Genomic DNA, 21,226 nt, shown 5'->3' with positions numbered 1-21,226 from the left:
GAGATGCCCAGATATTGGGTTAAACATCATGCTGAGTGTGCCTGTGAGAGTGTTTTAGGATGAGACCAACATTTGAATTAGCAGGCCAAGGAAAACAGACTGCCCTCCCTGTGAAACTAGGGTGGGCTTCATCCAGTCAATGGAAGGCCTGAATAGAGCAAAATGACTGACACTGCCAGGTAAGAGAAATTTCCTCTCCTCTGACTGCCTTTGAGCTGAGACTTTGATCTTTTACTGCTTTCAGACTTGGACTTGGACTGGAACTTACTTTACCAGATCTCATGGTTCTCAGGCCTTCAGACTCAGGTTGGAACTATGCTATCAGCTTTCGTGGGTCTCCAGCTTGCTGGCTACAGAATCTATGACTTCTTAGCCTTTGTAATTGTGTAAGCCAATTTTTTATGACAAATCTCTATTTATCTAGAAACAATAAATATATATCTAAAAGACATGAAGTCTTGTGCTTCATAATGACATCGCAATGAGGGACGGCATATACAATGGTGGTCTTGTAAGATTATGATGGAGCTGAAAAATTCCTATCACCTAGTGACATCATAGCTGTCGTCATAGGGCAGTTACTTTATTTAAAAAATAAGTTTAGTATAGCCTAAATATAAAGTGTTTATAAAGTTTACAGTAGTACAAAGTAATGTCCTAGGCCTTTACATTCACTCACCATTCACTCACTGACTTTCAGTCCTGCAAGCTACATTCATGGTAGGTGCCCTATACAGGTGTACTTAAAAAAATCTTTTATACCATATTTTATTGTACTTTTCCTTTGTTTAGATATACAAATACTTACCATTATGTTAGAATTGACTGCAGTATCTAGTACAGTAACATGCTGCTTGAGTTTGTGGCCTAGGGACAATAAGCTATACCATATGGTCAAAGTGTGTAGTAGGCTACACTGTCTAGGTTTGTGTGAGTGCACTCTATGATGTTTGCACGATGACAAATGATGCATTTCTCAGACTGTATCTTCATTCAGTGATACATTACTGTATATCTATCTAGATAAATATGTTTATGAAATATATATTCTATTATAAATACACAGTTATGTAGTTTAAAGAACTATTGGTTCTTTCTCTGGAGAACCCAGACTAATATATAATTATTTTCTTTAGAATCTGTTCAGAATCAGTTAGTCACTGTTCAGCTTGGGTAAATCCAAATTCAAACTCTTCCCTCTCTCTACATCTATTATTATTCCCTTCATCTCCAGGTTTCCCTCCGTATAAAACAGTCAAATGTCAAGAGAATGGTTAAAGATGTACAACATCTTCATGGGCAGTCACACCCTTCATCTATATTCCAACCTATTTTCAATTATCACTGTAACATTGCTGTTAGCATTAAGAGTATAGACAGGTAAATGTATTTTTACCTTTTCTTTTTCTAAAGTTGTCATTTAAGATGAATATATAAACATATTCAGAAGATAGATATATTATCTATCGTCCATAGGTAATGAGGATCAACTGTATATTGTGAATTTACCTACTCACTGAAATTTATTTGGAACCCCAGAATCAATGCTTGGTTATCTGCAGACATGCATGTATATGTAAAGAGTGGCAAAAAATTTGAGTCACCCAAAGCACATGTTTCCAGCTGAAGGTGAACAAAGAGACACTTTGCCTTCCTGTTTCTGTTCCCCTATGATAAACAAGTGGGTGTTTTGTTAGTTTATTTAGTGTGTATGTGTGTGTGGTTTTTGTTTGTTTGTTTGTTTGTTTTTTGCATTTTCTTCATCATTTTTTTTTGTTGTTGTTTAATGGTCCCCAAGCATAGTTCTGAAGTGCTGTCTAGTGTTTCTAAGTGCAAAAGACTGGGACGTGCCTTATGGAGAATGTAGGTGTGCTAGATAAATTTCATTCAGACATTAATTATAGTGCTTGGCCATAAGTTCAATGTTACTGAATCAACAATATATACTGAATGTGATTTTAAACAGAATATACATAAAGCAAAATTCTATATTGGTCAGTTGATAAAAATGTGACCACAGGCTCACTTGAACCTAACTCTGCATTTCCCATAGAAACAATGGTTCAGTATTCATTAATTCAGTATTTGTCATAATTTTATATAACCACAACATACATAATTACCATGAATAACAAGAATCAACTGTATGTGGTATGAGTAAGAAGAGAGAGTGTTAATTTTTCTCCAGGCTCTTGTTGCATGTTCTTAAGTTTGTTATCTTGATTTAACTTCTAGGCTACAGTTTTCCAACTGTTTAATAAGAATGATAATTCCAGAGCCACAGTCTGAAAGTGTTGTTTTCAAGATTGAATAAAGTAATATCTATAACATTGCTTTGTAAACTGAAATGATGCAACAGGAGCAGACAGCATTATTTATTTAAAGGGAAGAAAATATGCCAGAGATTTTATAATTATTAATGTTTACCACCATTTAGTAAGAGTATTCAGCTCTTTCTTGATTTAGTAAGATGACAAATCACATGTTAATCTGTTAAACAATTTACATCTGAAATTCAAAGTTCATTTTTAGTAGGAGCATTGTCTCTTCTTTTATCTATGTTTCCCAACTTGTTAAAATATATTACATTGTGTAGGAGCAAAACTGAATATCAAAGAATACTGTAGACCTCATGTATTTGTGTCTTTTGTTTTCTCTGGGGTAGCTCTGCTTAATTTACTAACACATAAATCTTTCCTACTCTTAGTGCTGGAAAGTCAATTTAGCTGAGGAAGAATGAAGCTGAATTCGGTTCTGCCTCATGCATCACCAACAAATTGCTAGGCCAGTTAAGTTTTGATTGCAGAGTATTTATTTTTGGTGACAGATGTTGCTGATGTAAGAACCTAGATGATCACAGCTTGAATTAGCCCGGGTTGAGGTTGAAAAAAATTGAAATGGAAAGTGTTAATGGAAGTAAATATTGCAACATCAGGATGATATTTTTAGTATTATATTTCTGATGATATTTTTGTGGTAAATAGAGTGTGACTACATTTGCATGCAGGCAATGAATTTTGGCAGAAAGATGGACATGGCCTTTTATGACATCACATTCTTAAGGTGACAGTTTGGTTATGGAACCTAAGAGAGTTAAATTTGCTACATTCTAATTACTTGTTTGGATCAAAGCAGGTTCCATAGTGGAGACTAGTGACTAGAAATCATGTGATTTTGGAGAAGATTACCATACACCTGTGTTATGTCTATCACATCTCATATCATATCATAATAGTTTCTTTACCTTTGTTTTCAAGTTGTCCAGAAATGACTATGAACATCTTTGCATGTCATAGATTTTCAGTGACTGTTAGATGAAAATTAGCTATATAGGACATAATTCTCCTATCTCCACACTGAATGCATGCAGACTTTCACAGGAGAGGAAAAGAATCATTGGGATTCTTGTCTCCTTGGCAAGATCATGCATAGGTTTTTGCATAAAGATTTTTGTGGCCCCCACATGAATCACTAATGGCGACATGTCAGGTAAGTGTCACAGGGAGGTCACTGAGAAGGCCATAGCAGTAATTCTTTCACTACAACCCACCTTTCCTCTTTGAAAACAGCCAAAAGCTGCTGACCCAATGGGTTTTTCATTCCTGCTGTGAAGTTGTTGAACATATAAAAAGACCATTAGAAATCCTGATTTTTTTCTCAGTGCAGTGGTGAGAAAAGGAATGATTCCTATTGATGCAGGATGTTTTCTTGACCCCTTTGTGGAATATTGGGGGAACCAGCCCCCAGTATTTCAACAGAGGTTCTTTTCTATTTTCCCTAAGTGTTGACCAGTCTGAGAAATAAAGGGAAAGGGTACAAAAGAGAGAAATTTTAAAGCTGGGTGTCTAGGGGAGACATCTCATGTCGGCAGGTTCCGTGATGTCCCCTGAGCCGCAAAACCAGCAAGTTTTTATTACCAATTTTCAAAGGGGAGACACTGTACCAATAGGGTGTGGGACACAGAGATCACATGCTTCAAGGGCAACAAAAGATCACAAGGCAGAAGGTCAGGGTGAGATCACAAGGTCAGGGCAAAACTAGAATTACTAATGAAGTTCCATGTCCCGCTGTGCATGCATTCTCATTGATAAACATCTTCACAGGGCTCAAGATCAGAGAACCAGTCTGACTCAAATTTGCCAGGCTGGAATTTCCTAATCCTAGCAAGCCTGAGGGTGCTGCGGGAGACCAGGGAGTGTTTCATCCCTTATCTGCAACTGCATAAGCGTGACACCCCCAGAGCGTCCATTTTAGAGGCCCCCCCAAGCCTGGGGAATGCATTCTTTACCCAGGGCTGTTAATTATTAATATTCCTTACTGGGGAAAGAATTCAGCAATATTTCTCTTACCCATTTTCAGTAATAAGAGAAATATGGCTCTGTCCTGCCTGGCTCCCAGGCAGTCAGACCTAATGGTTATCTCCCTTGTTCCCAGAACATCGCTGTTATCCTGTTCATTTTTCAAGGTGCCCAAATTTCATATTGTTCAAACACACATGCTTTACGAACAATGTGTGCAGTTAATGCAATCATCACAGGGTCCTGAGGCGACATACATCCTCAGCTTACGAAGATGACAGGATTAAGAGATTAGACAGGCATAGGAAATTATAAGAGTATTTATTGGAGAAGTGACAAATGTCCATGAGATCTTCACAATTTATGTTCTTCTGTCATGACTTCAGCAGGTCCCTCTGTTTGGGGTCCCTGACTTCCCGCAACGGTGGAACACATGACAGTGATGTCCCATTTACTCAGCTGCCCTGCTCAACCCCTTGTGGGAGGCAGAGTGCAGATGAACCAGTATGGGAAATAGAGCGAATGAATGAAAGAACTGGCCAGCTGCTTCAGCACTGCCAGGATCAAGCTCTGTACAGGCCCCACAGCAACATCCAGGTGGGGGTGTCTGGTGAACCCAAGGCCCCCGGGTGCATGTTACAGTGTTCCCTTGGCTCTGCTGCCCATGGACAGCAGTGCGTTACCATCTCGCAGGCCCTCTTCTCATCAAATGGGGAGGCTGCCCTCTGCCAGCAAGGACAAAGGGTCAGTGTGACAGTCTTAGTGAGTAGTTGCAATTGGTGCATCTTGAATTCTTCTCTGGTGCCCAAGAGGAATAAGGTCATGCAGATAAATTGAATGATGGTGAATGAGGATAATTTTATGGAGTGGTGAAAGCAGCTCTCAGTGGAGAGGGGAGCTGGAAAGGAGATAGGAAGGGCAGGTCACACTTCCCTGAAGTCAATCCTCCACTCTGCCTCTCTCTTCCAAAGTCAAGTTGCCTCTTTTCGACATCTAGCTGCCATCTCTGAAGTCAAGTCACGTCTCCCCAGTGTCCAGTATCTTCTCTCCTCTACTGGCTGAGTCTGAGGTCTTTATAGGCACAGGATGTGTGGGGGTAGAGTGGGCCATAGGTAGTTTTGGAAAAGGCAACATTTCATTCGTAAAAAGACATTATTCAGAAAGCACTAATTGGGAAAGGGCAGGCACACAGGGATGGAAGTTCTCACTTAGGGCCGTGGGTTTCAGGCTTTTTGGCTTGAAGGCGGGGTTTTGCTGGAGACCCACCCCTATCTGCCTTGAATTTCTCTGCCTCCTACCTCTATCACTATTAGTGGAGGAAAAAAAGTAGTGATTAAGTTAGCTTTATCGTTTTGTCTTTCCCAATAGTACATTAGTTTTTCATGTACTAGAAGGAAGATTTAGTTTTAACATGTTTATGTCTGACTATGAATTTTAAGTTCATTTAACTTTTACATTTAAATTTAATTTTTACATTTAAATTTTACAGTTTTTTTTTGAAGATATATTGGAAGAAGGCACAATTGGAAATATGTAGATCATATCTTAATTTTACAAGGTATATTTTTAATAGTCTTTGTCCATGTCATGAATATCTGACAGGTAGCTTTGCCAACATCTTTTTCTTTTTCTTGGTAGAGGGCATCCACTCGTTTGTTCTTGGAAATCCAAGTAAATGATTAATGAATTAAGAGCAAAAACAACAATGAGTTATTTCTTCACCAAAGACAGTTTTCTGCTTTGTATAGTGTTTTAAAAAACAAATACAATACTTTATCTTTGCTGAGATATGGGACAATTTTCTTGCAAATTTTGAAAATGAACTTTTAAACATAGGGCATGAAAATACACACACACATACACATACGCACACATGCACGTGCAAGAGACAGGAAAGTCCTGAGTGCAGATAATAGTTATAATGATAATTATTAGACTTTAATGTTAAATATATATAGAAAAGTGATAGCTGTCACATTCCTGGGAGATTGTTTAGACTGTAGGTCGTTTCAGGCAGGCAAAATCACTGATTTAATATAATACTTCTTGTTTAATGAAGGGCTAAGTCCCAAATATCTGACAACTCCACATCTCTCTCATTTCAGAGTGTGAAAGGAGAGGAATCATGTATTTTAATAATGTGAAAAGCTGACACAGAGCTGTCACATATTTTGACTCAGCCTGTTTTCCATAGGAAGTGCAATATTGAGTTGGTTCTAACTGACCCATAAGGCTACTGATTTTATGTTGCCAGAAAGACTGGTGACCGAAATTCAATAAGGCAGGCTCTTCCTGTGCAGGTTGAATGGCAACTCCTAATGTCCAGGTATAATTACTACTGGACCAAATATTTTATTTGCATTTCTTATTTCCTATTGTTAGATGTTACTGATATAAATCCAAAGCCAAGAATCATTTCTTGGGGCCTGAATAAAAGTTAGAATTTGGACTTACAGATAATGCCATCTTCATGTATCTGTGTTTCCCTGATAAGCCTTTTTTCTTTTCTTTTCTCTTTTCTCTTTTCTTTTTCCAAATGAAGTTTTACTCTGTCACCTAGACTGGAGTGCAGTGGCACAATCTTGGCTCAGTGCAACCTCTGCCTCCTGTGTTCAAGTGATTCTCCTGTCTCAACCTCCCAAGTAGTTGGGATTACAGGCACCCACCACCACGCCTGGCTAATTTTTGTATTTTTAGTAGAGTCAGGATTTTGCCATGTTGGTCAAGCTGGTTTTCAACTCCTGACCTCAAGTGATCTGCCCGCCTCGGCCTCCCGAAGTGCTGAGATTACAGGCGTGAGCCACGGCACCTGGTAATCTTTATAATGTCAATACATGTCACTATGCAATAAAGAAACCAAACATGTTTATTAAAGGTGCCGCTCATGGCCCCTGTCTAATTGAATTGAGCTAATATGGCAGAGTATTTTGGAAACACAACATTGAGAAAGTGTAGCTCTTGCATATTTAAATGGATAACAATCCAATAACAAATATTGTATTACGTTAATACATATAATTTAGTTCGTTACTTTGAATTGTAAAGAAATCTCTTCACTGCACAAAATACATTGACTTTTCTAACTGTGTGTGTATCTATTAGCCAATTTAGCTTCTCTTGTCTGCCCATTCACTTGTAAAAGCTGCTAATTCATCAACAGATAGTGGATACAATCTACATATGAAATGAGTTAGAGGCAAGGAAGCAGTTGATTGCAGACATCAAGTAACTTATTAACAATGTTTTATATAGCTTTGTTCTTTAATGGATTGTGCAGGTCCATTCTTCATTGTGTTGACATTTAAGAGAGAAATTAAGGAAAAGTGAATGGTGGTTAAACATTTAGTACAAATACAATAGCATGATGAGTGTGGGTATTGAAGAAGGTGTGTCAGATGAATGCCAGGTAGTGAGTTGCAGGCTTATGTATTATCTGGTTTTTATAAAATGAGCAGAAATGTCAAACATTTCACTTAAAACATCATTCCATCTTTTCTCCATTGCTCTGGGAGAGTGAGTTTAACTTGTAGTGCTTGCTTTAGCTAACCAGAAATTCAGAAAAACTATAAATAAATTTTTGAAAACTAGCCTTCAGATGTGAAAAACATGGAATTAGCTATGAATCTTTGTTAGGGGGATATAATTAAAACCAAAATCTCTTCCTAGCCCAGAAAAGCTCTCTGCAGAGGTAGAAGACAAACAATTTTATTATTGAATAAACATTAAACCAGAGTGTGATGAACATCATGAGCAATTGACAAAGAGTTTGAAGACAGAAAAAAATCTGTCTTTTATATAATTAAGCAGATGCAGATCATTATATATACATTATCTCAAGACAAACAATAATTAGTCCACAAGTAAGAGGACTGGACAGCACCATTTATAACACATAGTTTATCTTAAGTTCACCTCACAACTAGGGGGACTATATGTGTTCACAAATTGGTTGCATCCAAAGGAAAAATAAACTTCTCATATCTTGATGACAATAGGTACCTTTAGAGCTCAGAGCAAGATACTCAATGAACTTAGGCTCCTACTCTCCCAGGGAAGGTGAGAGGTAGGGTTTCTACCTTCCTTGATGATTGCATTTCAAAAACATGCTTCCTAGGTCCTTGAGAAAGACAATTCCAAGGTCCTAAAGCTGACAAGTTTTATTTAGCTTTAGAAAATATTTATGTACATTTCAAAGAGACAGAGAGTTTATAAGTTTTCTAAAATAAATGCTCTCAAGAATTAACTGAAATCCCAGTTTTACCGATTAGTTGTGCTACCTTGAGGATACTATTAATCTTTGTGAATCCTAAGTTTGTCATCTGTAAAGTGGAAATCATACTGCCTGCATCATAAGATTATTGTGATGATGAATTGAGATAATTTATATAAATCTTTAACAGAGCCTTTAACAAAATTAATGGTTACTATGGTAGTCACCATTATAGGGCTAGCCCCTCCACCTATAATTTTGAACCTTCCCATCAGCTCCAGAATGATGCTTCATCAATTTTTCTCTCTTTTGATCATATCAACATGTTTTTATTAATCCATTAGAATCTTTCCTTCAATCTTCAAATGCATTTATATCTCTGTTACAAAACAAATATTTAAATAGTTAAATGTTAAGTAAAACAATACACACTGCAACTTACTTTGATCTATTTTAAAAAATCAGCATTCCAAAAGTATTATTTATGGATAATAAAATGGACTCATACTAACCACAGCTTAGTCTTTGTGACAAACATATATGTTTATATAACCACTAATACAATCAATATTTAATTGCCATAGAAAGTTCTTTAATGCCAATCTGTAGTCAATCCCCATCTCAAACCCTGCCAGAGGCAACCCCAAATACCTGCTTTCTGTCTCTATAGATGTTTTGTCTTTTCTGGGTTTTTATATAAATGAAATCATGTAATATGTACCATTTTGTGTTTGTCATATTTTTTCAGCAAAGTAATTTTAAGATCTATCCATGCTGTTGCATAAGTAACCTACTCCCTTCTATTACTAAGTATTATTGCATAATATTGTTAAATCATAATTTGTTTATGAATTCAATTGCTATTGGACATTTGAGTTGTTTCCAGTTTGGGCTATTATGAGTAAAGCTGTTATAAATATTCTTGTGGAAATAGTTGAGTGAATGTATGTTTTCACTTCTCTTAGGTAAATATTTAGGAGTAGAATTACTGGATCAAAAGACAGACGTATGTTTAAACATATAGGAAACTATTAAACTGTTTCTCAAGGTGATTGTACATTTACATTTTCAGCAATGCATGAGAGTTTCAGTTTCCTTACCAATACTTGATATTGCCAGTCTTTGATTTTAGGTATTCTAACTCATGTGCACTTAAATCACTTTGTGACTTTGGTTTGCATTTCTCTTCCAGTGTTTCGGAGACTTGGAACTTGCTGCTCTATTCTACTGGGGGAATAAATCACGCCTCTCTTGCCTGGTTGGATAGGAATATTTAGTTGTCTGTGTTAGGTGAGAGATGGAATCTAGGCAACCTAACCTCTACGTAGACTTTAAACTGAGGCTGGCCCCCAATCCTCCTGCTCCCAAGACTTCTGTGCCTCAAATTCTGAGCCTTTCAGAAAGATTTCTGTAGCCCAAAAAGCCTGGTTCCTCTGGGCATCTTCCTCAATAGGCACTTAAGTCTCAACTTTGTCTGTACTGTAAGTCATTTACTTCTATCTATCTGCCCTCTGACAAAGTCCAAACCTTTGCTGACAACTCTCACCTGAGAATATTTATCTCCAGTTCTATTTGCCCTTGTGTGTTTCTCCATTTAAAAAATTATTTAGAGAAAGAAAAAAAAAGCACAAATGATCAGTTTTTCACATTTTCAGTCATCTCTTTCCTATTTACCTTGCTTTTTCACTTTTTCTTCACTATTTCACACAGAAGTTAATGATGACAGAGCTCAAGATCTCTTTACCTTAATTCTAGTTTATTAAAATTATTTCAACCCAAACTTTCTTCTTTCACCCAAACTCCTTCTGTCCTTGATTTCTGCATTAGTCAGCATTCTCTAGAGAGACAGAACTAATAGGATAGATGTATATATGAAAGGGAGTCTATTAAGGAGAGTTGACTCACATGATCACAAAGGTAAAGTCCCACAATAGGCTGTCTGTGAGTTAAGGAGCAAGGAAGATAGCGGTGGACCAGTTCAAGTCCCCAAACCACAAAAGTCTGGAAATCTACTGTGCAGCCTTTGGTCTGTGGCTGAAGGCCCAAGAGCCCCTTGCAAACCACTGGTGTAAGCCCAAGAGTCCAAAAGCTGAGGAACTGGGAGTCTGATGTTTGAGGGCAGTAAAAATCCAGCACAGGAGAAAGTTGAAGGCCAGAAGACTCAACAAGTCTGCTCTTGCATCTTCTCTGGCCTGCTTTATTCTAGCCATGCTGGCAGTGGATTAGATGGTGCCCAGCCAGATTGAGGATGGGTCTGCCTCACACAGTCAGCTGACTCAAATGCGAGTCTCCTTCGGCAACACCTTCACAGACACACCCAGAAACAATACTTTGCATCCTTCAACACAATTAAGTTTGCACTCAATATTAACCATCACAATTTCTATGTCTCAATCACATTGAGGAAAGTACAACTGCTTCTATTTCATTTAATTCATTTCATTTCATTAAATGAAATCTTCTATTTCATTTAATCACTGAATGGTTCCCTTTTCTCTAAATTAAATTATGTGAACAGGCCAGGAATGGGGAGAGGTCAGCACATTTTTATTTCCAGTAGTTCTATTACAAATACAAATTATTTTAGTAAAACTCCATGGGAATTTGGCTTTGCTACTCTTCAATAGCAGCTTATTTCTCAAAATGAAGAGAGTTATTGCTCTATATGCATTGTGACCTGTTCTCTGCTAGATAAAATGTGTAGGGAAGCTTTATTATGATTCTCTCTGAGATTCTCTGTTTTCTTTGATGCCTAGAAACTATCTCTAATACATAATGTGTTGACAGTGAGAAAATTGACCATTTCAAGCAACATCTAAACCTGGAGATTAAAAGGAGAGCAAAATGATCTTTTTCTCATTCTCTTTTAAGGGAGCACAATTCTAAAACTCTCCCAAGCTAAAAAGAGAAGATATTGGTCATGAAAATCTTGTAAGAGTGGTGATAAAACTGGCAAATATGCTTTGAGAATAATAAAGCTATTAGATTGCTAGTCAACTTAAAAAATGCCTAATGTATCACAGAATGTTTGTCTTAAAATTTATTTTCTGAATTCTCTCCTACTTAGCAAATTGAGAGGGCATAAAACAAACTTAAAATAATCTCTAAACACAAATATTTGAATCTGGATTACTTTGCAATGTGTTTTCATGGCTTGATAATTCCAGAGAAATTATTATTATTATTTGGTCTTTAATCACAAGATCTTTTTATTGCTATACTATTAAGACACTGAATCCAAAGATGCCAGTTAATTTGTATTAATAGTATAGTATTTATAGTACTCAATATAAAATACATTTCATGTTTAACATTTTCTACCATATATGTTAAGTGATCAAATCACACCAAGCTATTCTGTACTTAGGAAGAACAAATTATTCTACAGAAAATGAAGGACACTCCAAATGTTCAAGGGACTGGGGATGGTATATGAAACCTTTCACCATTAGGTAAGTAATTTAAATCATAGGTGGTGGTGTGGAAGATTTATTAGAAGTTTAGTGATGCTCTCTGACTTATGCTCATTCTAAGAAGCACTTCGTTTTCTAAAGTAGAAAAAGCATGAGTCAGAGGAAGTTAAAAACCGCACTAGAAAACATCTATTTTAGTTTATCATTTGATTTCATTCTTCTTCCTAATTGTAAGTCTTAAGAATTAAAAAAAAATTTGAGCTGTGGTACATAAGAAAATATGGGAAGCATGCCAAGAAGTGCATTAGGCTATAGTTTTGGAGAGCAATAGAATGGTTTTTGCTGATATTTTTATTCAGCAACCAAATTTATAATTTACTAAAAAAAAATGAGAGGCATATTACATAATTATTCATTCATAAATTCAACAAAACAATATAAATTATAACAGAGCTATGATTATTTTAATGATAATGTACTGGTCTTTAGCAGGAAAACTCTGGTAATTACAATTTGCAGTCAAGGAAAATATATCAATACAGTTTTCTATATCATAGATAGAAGTACTCCAACTTTTAAGTAGCTACATTTCTGTATAAGACATTCCTTCTCTATAAAATATGAAATTAAAAAATTAAAAAGTAATTTTATACTTTACAGAACCGATTTTCTTATCAGGGATCATTTTCTGTAATGATTTTCTCTTTTATCTTGTGATTTTTCCACTTCTTATCACCTTCAGGGAGGTTATAATTCTGTCACAGTTTTTAAAAAGCCTACTAGTTGGTCTCATCTCCTGTATAAGCTATTTTTTGCAGCTATATGTATAATTTTTGACATATGAATAAATAAATGAAGTGTTTAACATAAATTTATCTTTCAAGTAGCTCTTCATAAATATCTCTGTTTTTCTAAGCATAGCATAACAAATGAAGCTACAGTGGCAGATTGTACTTTATTGTTATTACTAATTTTTCTGTTTTATAACAAGTGAATCTGGGCTTTCTAAATAGTAATGATGATGAATAAACTTTTGTTGGGATAGAAATCTCCATTTACATGGAATGTGACTAGACATACTGCCAGGCAGATTGAAGCTTGAATTTGTTGGAATACCCACTACCTAAGGGTAAAGAAGGGTAGGGAGGTGGGGGAATGGGGTGATGTGGAGTATACGGGCTAGGTGGGAACACAGACTTAGCTTGTCATTATCGTAGTGTCTCTATTTTGCATCTCTTCCTATTGTTTCTCAGCCTCTATTTCAGTTTATCTCCATCTACTCAAGTTCAGTTGCCCCACTCTTACCCCTTAATTGCCTTTCTAAAAATTATTTTAGTTGATTCTCCAGTGCCAAGGCACAGGTGTTGCTAACACTTATTCCTTCAACCTTCATAGCCAACCAAAGCTATTAAATATATTGTGTCCTCACTTCGGGCTTTCTTTAATATTTCTCCTTTTCCTTTCTGTTTCTTTCAACCTTTTTCTATAGCATTTGACAATGTTTTCTACTCTCCTTTTCAAACTCTCATACCCACAGATCTATTGCCTCTTTCTCTATTTACTCCTTTAAATACTTCTTTTTAGGGCAACTCACTAGGGTTTTTTTTTTTTTCTCTGCATGTCGGTTCAATGTAGGTGCCTAAATAGCTAATGTTCTTGGCCCTCTTGCTTTCTATGTTACTCTTTCATCCAGTTAAGTTAAAAAAATCTGTGAAAGTCTGCACTATAATACGTACTAAGTTATCAGAGACAAAAGGCAGCTCTGCCTTCAAAAAGTCACATTGCAATGAGGGAAACAGAAAGGCATTACAATAGAGTGTGATAACGTGTTATCTGAAAGATGGAGCTTTATTCAAGTTTGCATATCCAGGAGGGGGACTTTACCCTACCAGAGTGACATGAAACCTAGTTTTCAAGGCTGAAGGAAGAGTTTATCTGGTGGGTATGGAGCAGGGGTAGTATAAGGTGAATCTTCCAGCGGAGGAAATAGTTTGTTCACAGCCTAAGTGGACTTGTGAAAAAGTGTGATATTTCATTAAACTGTAGTGGCTTTAAACAAACAAAATATGACTGGCACATGGGTTAAGTCTAGGGAAGAGAAGAAAGATGAGAACAGAGTAAGAAAGAAGGCAGCTTATGAAAGTTTCTCTATGACCTTCTAAAATGCAAGTGCCATATTTATAATTGTTACCCTTGCACCTTGACCTGGTCCATTTCTTTTTGTGTGTGTGTGTGAAATGATACTCACCACTTTAATAAGGAGAGGTCCACTAAGTAAACCAAATTGTTGAATTAAATGCTTTTCTGGAAATGTACTTCATGAAGCTGCTGAACTCTCCTAATCACAACCAAGTCATTACTAATTTAATTATTTTGACTCCTCCCATCCCACACACATACGTTCAGGATAAAAAAGGGCAAGAATAGCTCACATACCACGTGAACCACTTTTGGGAATCAGATGTATACAAACAAAAGTAACACGAATTAAGTGTAAATATACAAGGATGATAAATGTCCTGTTGAGTACAGTGGCAAAACAACAAGAAGAAACCATGAAGGTCTATCAGTAGCAGAATGCTTAAACTGTTAAAAATAGCACATTAGGTCTATTGATTTTGGGGGTTACCATAGTGGTTTTTTTGTTTGTTTGTTTTTTGTTTTGTTTTATTTTGTTTTTTAAGTGAGAAGAGAATGAGCTAGTGCTGGCATTATTCTTACCATTCTTTCTTTACGAAGGTTTTGATGACACCCTTAGCCGGGAATAACCTGATTTATATTCGTTCTTGTTTCAGTTGACATAACTTTCCTTTTTCACCACGTCAGATATCATTGATCTTACAAATGATGACCTTTTGCACATCAATGTTGTTGGTATTGTGTTGTTTCTTACTGATATTAGGGTTGCTAAACTAATTTTATAAAAAGCATGTCTCTTTACCTGAAAGTTTTCAATATTTAGTTTATAAAGTAAACACCTTTTTTCCTTTTGATCTTGTCAAATTCCAACTACTGAATTCCTGTTTCTCTAGATGATACATTATTTGCATTTGTAAAATAATTCACACAGATCCACACGATGCTAAAACCCTGGAGGTATGATTATCCAGAAGCACAAGTTTTTAACATTTGCACTAGATGTTAGCAAGAATGTGTAAGACAAAAATCTCTTTTAGCGTTGCTGCCCTGGAAGGAGTTTAATAAATATCCCTAAATATAGATAAAAAAGAAAAATTTCTGACTTAAGTACCACCTGTAAGATTTTCCTATTATTCAAATGTCTTTCCTTTTGACTGCTTCACTTTTTTATCACCATATGTTACAAAATGAGAAGTTAAAATTATTTTACTTTCAGTTTTTGTTGTTCACATCTTTAAATTAACATAACAAAATCTTTTATGGAAATTGCTCAATAAAGTAGCAATTTTAAAAGCCTGTTTTCTAAAATCATGCATCGTATTAATACTCTTTTAGATGTGATTATCAAAATTCTAGTGCTTTTTCTTGCCTTGTACATGGGGCCTTGAATCTGTGAGCATTTCAATAGGAAAGTGCCTGTAAGCTTCAGTATTCAGTGGCTCAGTCAGTCTCCAGCTTTTTTCATCCTTTCTCTTTGCACATTTGTTGTTACAGCTCCTGTATGTACTCATACACTAAAGAGGACCATGAAAAAGCGCTTAAGCTCAAACAGGTAGGTATTATTTTTTTCATGCTTTGTAAAAGTAGATTAGTCATATGAGAAAACTTGAAATAATTTGCTACAATATTTTAGGTTGTTTGCAATTTAAAATTTTTCATGTTTCCCTGCTTTTCTCCTTTATGCTGGATAACTAAAAGTACCTATCAATTCACCTGATTGTATTTTGCATTTTATTTTTTCCTCAGAGGCCTGATTTCCTTATAGCTTTTGACCTATTGAGGTAATTTGCATGCTCTTCAGCCATTGTCTGAGAAACCTGTGCCCAGATTAATCTTTGTTTTCCTTTTAGGCTCTGTTTAATAAAGATTATGAAGAGGCTTACAGTAGCACTATTATTTGAGATTTCATTATGGCTATTAATGGTATTTGAGTGCCAGTTTTTTTTCACATGGTCATTGATAATTGGGGTTTTAGCTATTTTATACTGACGAGATTTCTGAAAACACTGTCACCTTTGAGTCTAATTAATTAGAGAATACTATAACCATTGTTAATGCACAACTCATTTTTAGTTCAATTTAAAATTTGGAGCCTTTCTTTGCTTCATCAAATAATCGTGCTTGTAGTCAGAAGTATAGTAAGTAGAAAAGAGATTATGATGAAAACTGTAAATCTTTTCTCATCACTGTTTGCATTATTAACACTATAATAGAATCCGATGAGGAAAGGGACATATTTTTATGGCATAGGTCATGCTGTACATAGCCTTTACCTGGGCTAGTTTCTTTGGGATTAGTATATATACTGTTGCAAGCCTCAAGGCCAATGCTAAGCACAGGGAGGGCAATCCAAGAGGTTCCAATCCCCATTTATCTTACTCTGGGCACTAAAGCTATCTCTTCCCATCCAGATTTTCTTCCAGGAAGCAATGCTCAGTTGAAATGACAAGATGGTGTGAACATGGATCCTTCTGAGGATCAAAATGGGATCTGTTAAATATGTATGTTTATGGGATCTGTTAATATGTATTAAGCATTTTATAAGTGTTAAGTATTCATCAAGACTTAATAAACAAAGTAGAAGGAACAAACACATAAAGAGGTCTTTATATCATGTGATAGATGCCATGATAGAGGCATCAGTTCAGGGTGATGAGGTAGCACAAAGTGAACACATAAATCAGTCTGGGAAAATCAAGGAAGGCCTCCAGGAGAAGATGAAGTCTAATTTGTCTTTAAAGCTGCTTAGTAGCCAGATGCAAAGTTAGAGGAAGGCAAGTAAGTAAGACAGAGAAAACACACTATCAAGGAATGGAAACTAAAATAATAAAAACTACAACAATCTTAACATTTATTCTAGGCACCATTTTAAGTGATTCATGAAATCACTTCATGTCTCCCACAAACATATGAGGCAGCTATTACTATCCCAGTTTTAGGTACGAAGAAACTGAAGCACAGAATGTTTAAGTGAATTACCTAAGGTCACATAGCCAGTAAATGATAGAGGACAGATTTAGAACCCTGCTCTCTGACTCCAAAGTCCATATCCTTAACCACCATACTATATAGCCCCTTGCTATGGTTTACTGATGGGTGTAGTGAACAAGTGAGTTGAAATGACTGGATAAAATTGTAACTTGAAGAAGGCAGAAGGCACAGTTGCAGAGACTGATAAGTGGCAGATACTGACTTTGTATGTCATGCTAAGACGGTTAGAATAAGACTTCTCAACTACGTATAGTGAGGGGACAATTATACTTTATTATTATCCTTTAATTTCAAATATGATGTGGATAGATATGCTTATAAAATATGAAATTACATACTTAGATATCAAGGCAATTTCAAATTGCTAGAAAGGATTCTCAATGCTTACTCTCAATTTCTGCACTTTGGTAATCATTAATTTATATCAAACAATTTTGGGCTAGCACTTTGAGTAGTATTGGTTTATATTTTTTACTTTGTACCTTGTGGTGTAATTAAGGGTATATCCATTCAGATGGGCAGGTTAGCATTTTAAGTATTAATTTCTTTATGGAAAATCAACTAGAGACTATGACTGATCACAGTGAGCCCAATTATGAATCAATGATTGTAGTGTCTGCCAAAGATAACTAGAGCCTAAACTGAGGCTGTGGAGGTAGTAATGAAAAGTGAGGGGTAAATGGTTTTGAGAAATCCTTGAGCGCTATATCTGGCCCTGGGTCCATGGAGATGATTCCCTTATCTTCAACTTCCACTGAAACAACTCTTTGTGATTCTTTGCTCTGTTTTCCTCTAAATTTAATATTTTTAAATGTCTATCTCAAAAGTTACCATCTATGTATTTCTTAAATCAAAATCATAGTTTTCTTTCAAAATGTGTTAAACATTTTGCTGAAGTGAAGCTCCTTTTAGGCCCCAAGTTTAAGTGGGATGAAGACTGGTGGGGCTGGGGAGTGCAGGATGATCTGCAGGGCTAGAAGAAAGTGAAGTGTTGTTTCTCTATTAAATAAGTATCTTGTGTGGAAACATGGGGCAAATCCAAGAGTTCATGGTTTAAGGAATGAGCTTTGAGGGTGCAGGGGTCAAGGGAAAATTTTCACTTTGTCCTTCTGAAGGTTTACTGAGAAATGAACTCATAAATGTCAGATGAACTGGAGAAAAAGCATTCAAAATTTATTACTGTGTAAACAGGATCTTTTGGAATGAAGACCCAAAGATATAGAAAAAATTGTCAATTTTTATGCTTAGGTTCAAGAAAGTATGGATAGCTGCATAGAAGTATGTTTGGAAAAATAGGGTATTATCTAATGTTAATAGACCAAGTGGAGCAATCTAGCAAGGCCTCCTGGTCTAGATTTGTCTTGGTTTTTCAGAGCACGTATTTCTTCCTTCTGGATGTGGGACAGGACCCTCTCTGGAAAGGGGGTCAGATAATTTTTTATTGCCAGTTTTTATACAAAAAGGCAGAAGAAAAGCTGGAGTCAAATTTTTAGGTTTTATGACTGACTTTGAGGAAAAGAGGTTCTGATTTGTATGTCCTGGCTTGTGGAAGAGGGATTCAAGTTTGTAAGTCCAGCCTTGCGGGAGAATGGGGCTGAAAAATAGGAGACAGGAAGGTGGGAGAAGGTCAGAGAAAACATCTTTTTTTTTTTTTTTTTTTCCCCCTGAGGCTGTTTCTAAGGTCATTGTTGAATGTTGTTTTCTGTTTTCCAACATTCTCTGGTCTAAAACTTCCCCCAGAAGTTTCACAGGTCAGGAATTGGGTTGATGGATTGTTGTATAAGCTGTTGAATTGAAGCAGTCTCTCAGTCTTGAGAACAGGGCAGCAAGTTAAACAGTTAATGCTAGCATCTTGTTTCAGGCAGTGGTGTTGTAGATGGGCTTTTACCAAAGTTGGATTTCTTTATGATTTTTACAATCAGATATTGAATAAGAGGCATTTTTATGGAAACAACATAAAAACAAAAGTTAATGGTTAAAAAAAACTATAAACTTAGGTTTTGACTCTAAGAGGGAGCCCATTGCAAAGATTTTTAGATGTTAGGCTTGAAGCATCTTTAGACAAAGTGAGAGCGGATAGTAACAATCCGACAATTTTTTTTCTGTTTGTAGTTTGTATCAGGTGTTCAAGGGAACTTTTGAGTAGTCTACACATTGTCAAGTTCAAAGGCTGTTTGTCTATTAAGTGTTATAATGCTTTTTTAAAAAGAGTTTTTATCAAGTTGTCTACCCTTAGCTTATAGGGCTTTAGGAAAAAGCAGTATTAATTTTAGTAATTTTAAGTCAGAAAGTAGAAAACATTTGGCAACATTAGTTGGGAGACTTATAGCCAGGAAAGAATTTAGGATTTAGTCTGAATTGTAGGAAAATAATAAAAACTCAAAAACAATGATTAAGGCTAGAATCTAATAACAGGTATGTTTTAGTTTATTTTAAACAATTTTTTTTAGTCCCCCATTTTTACTAAAGACAAATCATAGCACGACCAGTTTATTTGTAAACTAAGTTACAGTTTTACTACACTTAGCCTGATTATTTGTATAAAATGTAGTATGAATAGTGATTGGCCATATAGATTCTTTTTAAATTGGCTTTGTTGGAAAAATTTTATAAGGAATCTCAGATTAGACTTTTAAAAGTCTCTCAAGGCTCTGAAGCCAAGCCAAGCATTTATCATCAGGCTGTCTGTAATACCTGGATAAATTTCTATTTTGGGGGGATGGATCCCCAAATAACTCGTTTTCTGGGCCTATCAGAAAGTGCCTTTTTTTTTTTTTTTTTTTTTTTTAACTTATCACAGGTCAGGAACCTTGTAAAGGAACTGTTTAAAGAGGCTTTTAAAGAGGCTTTTTACTTACTCTAGAAAGTCAACCTGGATTCCTCAAAGCAGTTCAGTCTTATTGGAATATATTCTGTTCCCGTCAAATACTTCATTAAATAACTGGTGTCTTTCATTGTGTCCTGTTACATAAGAAAATAGATTTGTATTGAACTTATGTAAATAATTATATCGTAATAAATTAAGAAGAATACTCACAAATGATTTCTAAACTCTGGAAAAATCAGATAGACAAAGAAAATCAGGTTTTTCACAAAGGTATATTGTACTAAATTGTTGTCGGCTATAAATTGCTCAAAAGAAAAAAAACAATTATTGAGTATAAAAAAATAAAAGGCCGAGCACGTTGACTCACGCCTGTAATCCCAGCACTTTGGGAGGCCAAGGCAAGTGGATCACGAGGTCAAGAGATTGAGATTATCCTGATCAACATGATGAAACCCCATTTCTACTAAAAACACAAAAATTAGCCCAATGTGGTAGCACATGCCTGTAGTCACAACTACTCGGGAGGCAGGCTGAGGCAGAAGAATCACCTGAACCTGGGAGGTGGAAGTTGCAGTGAGCTGAGATTGTGCCATTGCACTCCAGCCTGGTGACAAAGCGAGACTCCATCTCAAAAAAGAATAAATAAATAAATAAATAAATAAATAAATAAATAAATAAATAAATAAATAAAATCAGCAGTGTTTTAAATGAAAAAAATTTAAAAACTATTTTAGTCTTTTATCAGTTTAGTCACATGTAATTACCTTTTGTTGTGTTTGATGTTGGATTAGTATTCCTCATGAATGCATCAGTTTTTAATTGAAGTCCTGGAAGTTTTTACCTAGTCTAATGGTATGATCTCCAAAGTTACTAGAAACCTGTCAAGAGTACTTGTCAGAGAGTCCATTACATGGGCGTTTTTAAAAAGAAGAAGTAAATTTTGGACTGTTGGTAATTATAAACCACTTTTGGGGAAGAATTAAAAAATAAAGCAATGATTGTTTGTGGATGACAAAAATCCTAGAACAGTCAAAGGGAAAGACAATTGACAAGAAAATTTAGGTATTTTTGTGGTATATAATAATGTTAACATGATAATCATAATTATTACTGATAACATATACTAAGACTTATCAGAATTTTAGAAATCTCATATAATTTTGGAACATAAGTTAGCAACACGTTTATGTAAATATAAACAGCAAAAAGTTAAACACTATTACTTATTTGACAATGTTCCCCACATGATTTTAACATACCAAACATGCCTGATATGTCCCTCTTGGACTTCCAGGAGCTCTAAAATCTGAAAAGTTAGTGTGAGGTTAAAAGAACATGAATGTAGAAT

The sequence above is a fragment of the Rhinopithecus roxellana genome, chromosome 2, assembly GCF_007565055.1.
Source record: "Rhinopithecus roxellana isolate Shanxi Qingling chromosome 2, ASM756505v1, whole genome shotgun sequence".
Lineage (NCBI taxonomy): Eukaryota > Metazoa > Chordata > Mammalia > Primates > Cercopithecidae > Rhinopithecus > Rhinopithecus roxellana.
Note: the sequence above shows the minus strand (reverse complement) of the source record.